Source organism: Pinus tabuliformis, chromosome 1_2, assembly GCF_031772625.1.
Source record: "Pinus tabuliformis cultivar Carrire ecotype Pingquan chromosome 1_2, CPIR1, whole genome shotgun sequence".
In the NCBI taxonomy this organism is placed as follows: Eukaryota; Viridiplantae; Streptophyta; class Pinopsida; order Pinales; family Pinaceae; genus Pinus; species Pinus tabuliformis.
In genome coordinates, this window is record NC_142298.1 from 182,803,919 (window position 1) to 182,813,454 (window position 9,536).

Here is a 9,536-nt window from a genome sequence, read left to right on the forward strand (position 1 = left end):
CGATAAACTGGTCAAAAAGTAGATGTCCTCAACAGTCATGGGGATGGATTTGCCTCTTATCTGGAACACTTGGTTGGTAGGATCCCATGCATCAAGGAAATATTGCAACAAATTGATTTGTTGCCTCATGCTAGAGATGCGGAAGAACTTCAGCAAGCCACAGTTCCGCAATGCAGTTACCGTACCCAGATCGTGTAGGGAAACCATGTCCTCTTCTTCATGCTCGCGTTCACGCCATGTAACGACCATTTTGCTCCGATGAATCTCTAAAAAACAAACAAGAGAAGAATCAGGGTCCTGATTTGGCAAAAAACAGGCAAAATTTCCATGAAAAATCAGTGCAAAAGTTTTCCTCCTTGCGCCCATCGCACCCTGGCTTGGTACACAGTGCGATGCATACATTTTGGCTAGTGGATAGCTTAAGATGCATCGCACCTTTCAATATACACTAGGTGCGATGGGGGCAGAACGAAATGTTCAAACCCCAGGGGCCCAGAAAAGCAAGAAAACATGCTCAGAATTCAAAAAGGAAAGAATGCAATTGAAGAGCTCAGGTTTAGCTCCTACCTGGTCTAGACGGCACCGAAAATCGTCCACAGAATCTCCTGGAATCAGCTGGTGAAAATCAAAGGGGAAAACACCTCCAGAGCTCCAACAGTCACAACTCCAAATGAAATGGTAAAATGAGGGGTAAAAAACTATTTTTAAGTTACTTTTCACGTAATTTAAGTAGGGTATTGGTTTTTAACTCATTTTTCAAGCATATGTCCTCATTTCTAATCAGTTTGATGGAGCGATTGAACAGGTAGTACGACCGTCAAAAGAATATAGTGTCAATGGTGAATCAAATATCAATGACCATTATCATGAGCAGTTTTACGCGAAGTTCAAGCTCGTTAAAAATTAAACCTAGCAATGAGCATATGTTCCACCAGAGTTTAAGCTCATTAAAAAATGAACCCACCTCCGATAAATAACCATTGTGAATGCATTATCATCAACTTTTGAGCCTTGGTCGTGTTCTTACCATCACCTCCATTTGATTGTTTACCCCTTTTGAGGAACAACTGCGATGAGTGATCCTATTAGCCACCTTTTTACACTGCTGTGATTGGAAAGTTCCAAACCTTACCTGGAACCAGCTGCTATCTGAAAACATCACTCGTTCCTCAAAAAACGAGTCTCCTTTAAGCTCTTTTCATATGACTCGTAAAATATGAAAAGATTGTCAAGCGATTGGCCTCTCCAGCTTGTTAAAGTGATTGGAAGTGCTATCCCTCCTCTAGATTTTAATCTTTTTGGACCTGAGGGATTATTACACAAAAAGATCGAGCGTTTGTCTTGTTTGGCTCATTAAAACTATCGAAAATTCATCCCTTTCGCATTGTTTTATACTTTTTCGGACTTAAGGGATTATATTACGAAAAAGGAATATTGGAGTCTTCTTTCCATCTCTTTTCAGACTCTCTAAAATTGAAAAGGACCGAGTTATCCTTGTCGTTAAACTCGTTAAAACAATAGCGACAAACTTGTCCATTCAGACAAGAGCGAGTTTCATTGTTGCTAGGCTCGTTAAAACATAGCAACGGGTTTGCCCGAAGGGAAAATTATAGAACAAGCATATGTTATCCTCCTCAAGCTTGAAAAAAATAAAGAGGTACTGGTCAGAAATGACTGGGGAAAATTGGGAAGAAAACTTAAAGAAAATTTATTGGTAGCAGGTCGCTCTTGAACATGACACTTTCACTCCATCACCATGATTGAGTCGGGTTGGGTTATTCCATTCACCAGTCATATCACCATTGGTCCACCGTACCATCCACTTTTGGGGTTAACGCTACCAATCCATTTCAGTGTCACCGATATGTTCAAGAGAAGTCGCTCAGAGAATTCACCTACCCAGCTTGTGTCTCATCTGCTACAATCCCTTCACGCTTCATTCTTTCATGACCGCCACCCTGAACCTTGTATCATCAGATCATTTTCACCTCTACAAAATCATTTGCTCTGTTCCATGTCATAGATGTGGGATCCATTAATGCCTTCCTATGACAGGTCACTTCTTGTCGACATCAGCTCATTATCCAAGAAGCTGACCTAGGGACAACCCTTCCAGTACTTTGAAGCTTGCATGCCTCAATGGCAAGTTTCTCACTTCCAGCGACAGGTTTACACTAATGGCCTTCGACCGAAATACTTTGCGTGGTGTTCGACATCAACTCATGTATTCACACCACGTGAATTGTACTGCAGTACCTTGAGTGTCATCATCATCATCAGTGATTCCTCTCATGCCTGTTAACAGTTTACATCATTGACTGGTAATCAGGCGATGTCTTTCCATGTTCAACATCAGAACATTTTTTCGCATGGATCGACTTGTACTTCGGGCAAAGATTGAACGAGTTTTGAAGACCCCGGATCTAGTTTCATCCATCCGGGCTGTGATATAATCAAGAAAATAAAGACATCAAATGTACATCATTGCTGCACAGATAATCATCCAAACTAAGGGATGATGGCTCTACCAGAATCATCAGTCTACACACAGACGGTTGTCTGTCCTATGTACATGAAAATGAATTTATCAAGCTGAGTATGGGAATGCCCGCCTTAGCTAGATCATGAAAACATATGAATATAATATATTGTATTGTATCTTATTACAGGTCACCTTCCAGTGCGAAAAACCTCGGATCCTCATTATAAAGCATTTCACCCGACATCAAAAGATTTACGACCTCATGCTTTAGGGGGCAACTGTTATAGACATATTTGGGCACTGCAACCCCAATCACATATGTCCATAAACCAAGGGCTTCTAAGTCCCTAAAAGTGTTTTTTCATACCCTAAAGGAGCAAGGTCAGCTGATTACATCATCTCCCAGAAGTTCTCCATGAAAAGCTACTCAGAACTGGTCAAAGTAGGACCATACAGATTGCCCAGTGCTAAAGGTGCGATGCATCTCACCTGCCACATGCAAAAAGTGTGATGCATATTGGAAAGACCTTCTATAGGGTGCGATGAGTGAGAGCAGACAAATGGCACAAGCAGTTTGCTAGGTGGAAACCCAAAGAATCTTCTAGAAGCTGCTCATTTGACACTTGCCTCTCTAAGTTCGCCCAGGGATGAGTAACAGATCTAAAATCTCCATGTGGAATCAAGAACTATTAGAGAGATGACACTAATCAAAATCCCAGAAGCTGACTCACCCCCCTACAAATATCTATAAATGGATCCCTCATCCAAGAGATCCAAGGGTTGGAATTTGGTAATTTGCAAAGAGGTGTTGTTGGTTTCTCTTTGAAGACATTGTTGGGTGATCTTGCTTTGTGTGAGGTGAAGAGGGCTTTCAAGCTGGAAGGATGGCGCTGGGTCAAACCAAGTGGTTGTAATCCTCTCTTCTATGAATTTTACTAATAAAGCTATTTGAGTTTTCCTCCATATTCTTGTGCATCTCTGAATATTGTGTTGTTATATGCATTTATATGGTCGATATATATGTGATCCTATATTGTTTACAGTGAAAGATCTCTATGCTTTGATGGTATTATGCTGTTGTGAATCTACGGGTGCTCTTTGAAGTTGGACAAGTAAGGAAGCAGTGGCGAGATTCTGTCAAAGGGGAAAGGAAACAAGCAAAGAGCCAAGTGGAAGACTGAGGTTGGTACTCTCTGCTTCTTTCTCATCTCTCTCTCGTAAAGGAAAAACAAGTGACTTTAATCTATTTGTTTCTAAGATAGCTACCCGTCTTAGTGGGACTAGTAGCTCTGAATAGACACTAGATTTCCCGATAACACTTATAAATATGTGAAAAAATTATTACATTGTTTTTTTTTATTCTCTTCTACTTTTAATAATAATTATTGTATTAAAACTATTTTGCTTGGCTAAGATTTCATCTCCCTTGAACATAAAAAAATAGGTTAACAACCCAAGCTTGAGTTCATCTTCCTTTAATATAAGGAAATAGGTTAACAGCCCAAGGCCCAAAGGCATCTGGTAGGAGTGAAAGCATGCCCCCGACAAGCAATTCAAGGTGGTGTGGTTTTCCTTGAATAACAGTAATGAGTCAACCTAAATTCACAAATAACAACCAATAATAGTTGTCCCACTCCTACCACTAAATTATGATAAGTTTTCCCACTAAAAAATAAATTCTTTTTTAATTAAAATTTAAATATTATATTAGCGGCCATTTCCATTTCCATTGCTCGACAACACTCTAATGTTTCCATTTCCATTTACAATTTTTTTTCACAATTTATAAAACTCAACTCTTCAAAGCAAAACTGGAAGAAATAGCCATAGATCATAAAAGGGCTAAGAAAAAGCAAAAACAAACGCGATATAATTATGATTATCAAAAATTCCAAACCCAAATGAACCAAGATACTAATTCTTTTTTCAAATAAAAATGGCACTTATTATGATTATCAAAAATTCCAAACCCAGATGTTAAAATTGGCAACTAGGGCCAAACTCCATGTGGATCATTTTATTAATGGCAGATGATATTTTTCTTGGATCCCTCTCATCGAGAGGTGTAGGATTGATCTAAAGATCATCCGATTCCGATAAGTATTCATGGAGATATGAATTTATTTGTGTTATGGGACAATTCGTCAAGGTCGGCCAGCAACCAAATAAACCCCACTTGTGCTCAACGTTTTAGTATAAATAGAGGTGCCTTGAAAGTCATTTGGACACATATCCTCTTGGTGATCTCTTCCTCTCCACTTGTCTTTGGGTTTTGGTGGGAGGAGAGATCTAAAGAGGATATGTTGCCCTAGAGGATGCCCTAGATCCTAATGCTAACATGGAGGAGATTTTAACACAACTCTATGGAGAGCCCTACACTACCCTATACATAGCTCTATGGAGAGCCCCACGCTACCCTATACATAGCTCTATTGAGAGCCCTATGCTGCCCTATACACAGCTCTATTGGAGAGCCCTACGCTGCCCTATACACAGCTCTATGGAGAGCCCTACGCTGCCCTATACGCAGCCCTATGGAGAAGCTCTATGTTGCCCTAACTGCAGTCCTCCAGGTGATATAAAGGAAGACTATTCAAGCATGCCCCAGTCACAGCCATGGAGGAAGGAAGGTCTGAAAGTGGCTTGTATGACATGGAGAAGAGTGTTGAAGGGTATATGTTGAAGTCTGTCCAGCAAGGCAGCATATGTTAGGACTATGTTGATAATAGTACAGTCACTTGGATGGAGAAAACAGTGATGATACATTGAAGCAGCATGATGTTGCAAGCAGCAGATATATTGCAGCAGCATGTTGATGAATGTTGCAGCATGATGGGTACAACGATGAAGTGTATCATAGCATAATGAGGGGCAGCACAATGGTGAGGTACAACAGTATGATATAGCAAGTTCATAGTGCTGCTAGTATAACACATTGGGACAGCAGCATGATACTTAGTGCAGCAAGTACAGCTAGCATGCCAGGGACAGCAAGCATGCTAGGGACAACAAGCATGCTTGGGACAACAAGCAAGCAAGGGACAACAAGCTAGCTAGGTGCAGCAAACACATAGGTCAGTATGGCAACATGGTGCAACAATGGCACATGATGCAATACAGTGATGGGTACCATCATGATTGATGAAGCATGATGAGATGCAGCATTGTGATGATGGGTGCAGCATGGTGCAGCACGGTGAGGTGCAGCATGATACTTAGTGCAACAAGTAGAGCTAGCATGCCAAGGACAGCAAGCATGCTAGGGACAACAAGCATGCTCGAGACAACAAGCAAGCAAGGGACAGCAAGCTAGCTAGGTGCAGCAAACACATAGGTCAGTATGGCAACATGGTGCAGCAATGGCACATGATGCAATACAGTGATGGGTATCGTCATGATTGATGAAGCATGATGAGATGCAGCATTGTGATGATGGGTGCAACATGGTGCAGCACGGTGAGGCGCAACATGATGACGAGATGTAGCACGATGATAGGTGAAGGAGTCACCTTGGAGAATTAGTTGAAGCAGCATGTCTTCAATTGATCTCATGTATCATCTTCTTAGAGATGATCTATGCTCTCATCTAGATAAGTCAAAATGTTGACTTCAATTGTAAATGTACTCTCTCTCTCTCTCTCTCTCTCTGTTGAACTGTTGAAGAACATATAAGAAGAATTGATCAAGGGTTTCCCCACATTGGGGTTTGTCCCTGGCTAGCGCCACATCTTGTGTCCTCTTGTCTTGGCTTGTCTTCTGCGATTTATGGTTATGTTCTATCTGCAGTTTACTTTAATGCTGATGTGATTGCTAATCTGGACAAGATATTGAGCTAACTATGAAAATTGAAATAAATTGCTCTAAGAATAGAACATACCTAAACTTAACACCAAATGAACCTAGATACTAATTCTTTTTTCAAATGAAAATGGCACTTTTTTTGTTATTCAAGAAGAATAAAAAAAAAGTACATACAGTCTTACAAAAACGGTAAGTTCCTACAGCAAGCAAACCAAAATTGAACTGCCTCAAAGAAGCAAAATTTCAGCTATGCATATATCTATATCAGCTGATATAAGTGAGATAATTGTTAAAAACTGTAATATGTGGCATTGTCCAGAATAATATTGCATGTTGGTTCAAATATACAAGAATAGAAATAATGAGAGAACATCATCAAAAATGAATTATCCTCCTTTGGGTGTTTATGTGAGTTGAGGATGGAATCTGCTTGCCCACTAAATGATTTCAGTCCAGAGGAATTGCATGGATGACTTGTACAATATTTTCAATGAGTTCTTTATAGTAAATAAGGCCAGGATCCATTTGGAGAGTTTTCTTTGATAAACTGACAACAGTTGTATTAAACTCTTTGTAGATATGTTGGAAATTTATCACCTGGAAGTCTTTTTTCTTCTCTTTTATTTTCCTCTTCCATCTTGCAAGATTAAGAACTTCTAGCTTAGCTTTCCCTGCCAACTAATCATTCACACACTTGGAGTCTCTGAGGGTTTGAATATCTTTATGTTCTTTGCAGAAGCCAGGAACATAAGAACCCAGGTAGCAATTAATTTTGCCTTTGCATTTGTACCAGCTCCTAGGCCAACTCTGAAAAGTAAGGTTTTCCCTTCTGTCATTTTGATCATGCCTCCCCCTCCACAATAAGAATCTTGAGCTGCACCATCGAAAAATCCAATTGGATTATCCTGGGACATACTAGGAAATTGTATTCTTCTCGGTTTAGTCTGGAGAGGAAGCTAAGAGTACTCCCTGTAAAAATCTACAATCCTGGAAGAGAGATAGAGGATATTCAATCTTGCATTCTTGAAGATTATCTTATTTCTTTGAAGCCATATATTCCATGCCACAAAGATGGGAAGTGTAGGATGTTGCTTAAATTTTCCCATCCAAATTTTAAGAAAATTCTCAAAGGAGGTATGATCAAGGAGTTAGCTAATGACTGGGCTCTTCAAAATCAACCGCCATATATTCTTAACAGATTGGTAGCCAATAAAGATATGGTCCACAGATTCATCCTTCTCTCTGCAAAGGCAGCATTGATTAGGGCCTACAAATCCTCTTTTTTGAAGGTGCTGCCAGGTCAGAATTTTACTTTGTAGAACTAGCCATGCAAAACACTTAAGTTTGTTCGGTATGTGTCAGTTCCAAATGTTGTTGGACCACCACCTGATATCCTTTTCCACAACCGAATTTGCAATAGCTTTGTAAGCCATATTTGCTTTAATCTTCCCCACAAATATTTCTCAACTCCAAACCAGCTAGTCTTCTGAATTATTTAGACAAATCCCATTCAGATTCAACTATTTAATGAAAGAGTGTCATTCTTCAACCAAAGGGCCATCCAATTCTAAATCTGAAGAAGACAACTATTTGCTCCTATTGGTTGCATCATTTAAGATATTAATTCCTTTTGTAGCCAAAGTGAACTTTAAATCAACCGAAAATTTACATACCACTTTCCCTCCTATGAAGGGGTCTTTTCCCAAGATCGCTTTTTTCCCACCTTCCAAGCCAGCCATTTGTAAAGGAAGGGAAAAGAGCCCATAAGTGGTTTCTAGACAATGGATCCTCTATTGTCATACCTTTTTGTTATTCCTCTAAGTCAATCCACCACCAATTGTTTCTTTAAGTACTCCTTGATCACTTGACTCCAAATCCCACCATCAAATAGTTCTCTCCACAAATTTTTTAGGGCCAAAGCTTTGCCAAAACAATTAAGATTTTTGAATCCCCAACCTCCATAATATTTTGGTTTGGCAAGAGATATCCAACTAGCGAGGTGAATTCCTTCTTTATTCCTTTTACCAATCCAAAGAAAGTTGTACATTCTTTGTCTAATGTTGTTGAGAATTGATTTAGGAATTTTGGTTATAGCAAGCCAAAATACTGGGATATTTTCCAGCACTGATTTAACAAGGATCATTCTTCCTCCCAAGAAAAGCCAGTTGTAGCACACAAACAAATCTTCTGGTCAACTTTTTTGAAGAGCCACTTCCAATCATCTAAATGATATCCATTTGGCTTCAGAAAGAAGCCAAGATATTTGAATCCAAAGTCTATGGCAGCCATCTGATAAGGCAGAACAGACTAAATGGAAGAAAGAAAGTCCTCATTGGCTAAGTTGTGATAGAATGATGGTGTCTGAGTACTAATCTCCATGCCAAAAGCCTCACAAAAGATACTAATGACCCTGGAGAAAGCCTGCCATTCCAAAACAGATCCAACTCCCAACAACAGAACATCATCCACAAACAATAAGTGGGTGATGAATTGATTACATGAGATCTTAATGCCTTTGATGTTACCTTTTTGTTTTTCTTTCAATAGCAACAAACTCAGACCTTCCAACACTAGCAAAAAAAGTAAGGGAGATAAGGTCCCTGTCTGAGTACTCTTGAGCTAGAAAAGTTGTTTAAAGGAGAGCTATTGATCAAAATTGAGAAATTTGCTAAAGAGACACAACCCATAATCCAATTTGTAGTCTCCAATCCCAAACGTATTTTAAGAAGGATTAATCAAAGGCCTTATTAAGATCCATCTTAAGCACTAAGGCTTGAAGCTTTTTAGACTTAATCGAGTGGAGGACTTCCTGAGCAATACCAATAGCATTGTGGATCTGCCTATTGGCCAAGAAATCAAATTGGTTAGAGATCTTCTCAGCAAGGTAAGCCTTGACCTTATTGGAGATAATTTTGGATATGAGCTTATAAATCAAGTTACACAAAGAGATGGGCTTTTAAATCAGGGCTATGAATGTTGAATTAATAGCGCTAGAGATCAGGTCTCATCAAATCAAAGAAAGAAAGGAAGAGTTCAATTGTCTAACCATCGGGACCCAAACTCTTATCCTTGGCAAAATGTTTTAGCAGCTTTTTTATTTCCTCAAGGGACACTGAGCCACCAATTTTGGCAGTGTCCTCAATACTGAATAATCTCGAGAAATTACAAATGGTATGGAGCTATGAGCTAATAGAGGAAGTACCCAAATCACTAATTAGAGAGGGAAAAAGAGAGGAATCAGCTACTTTGAGAT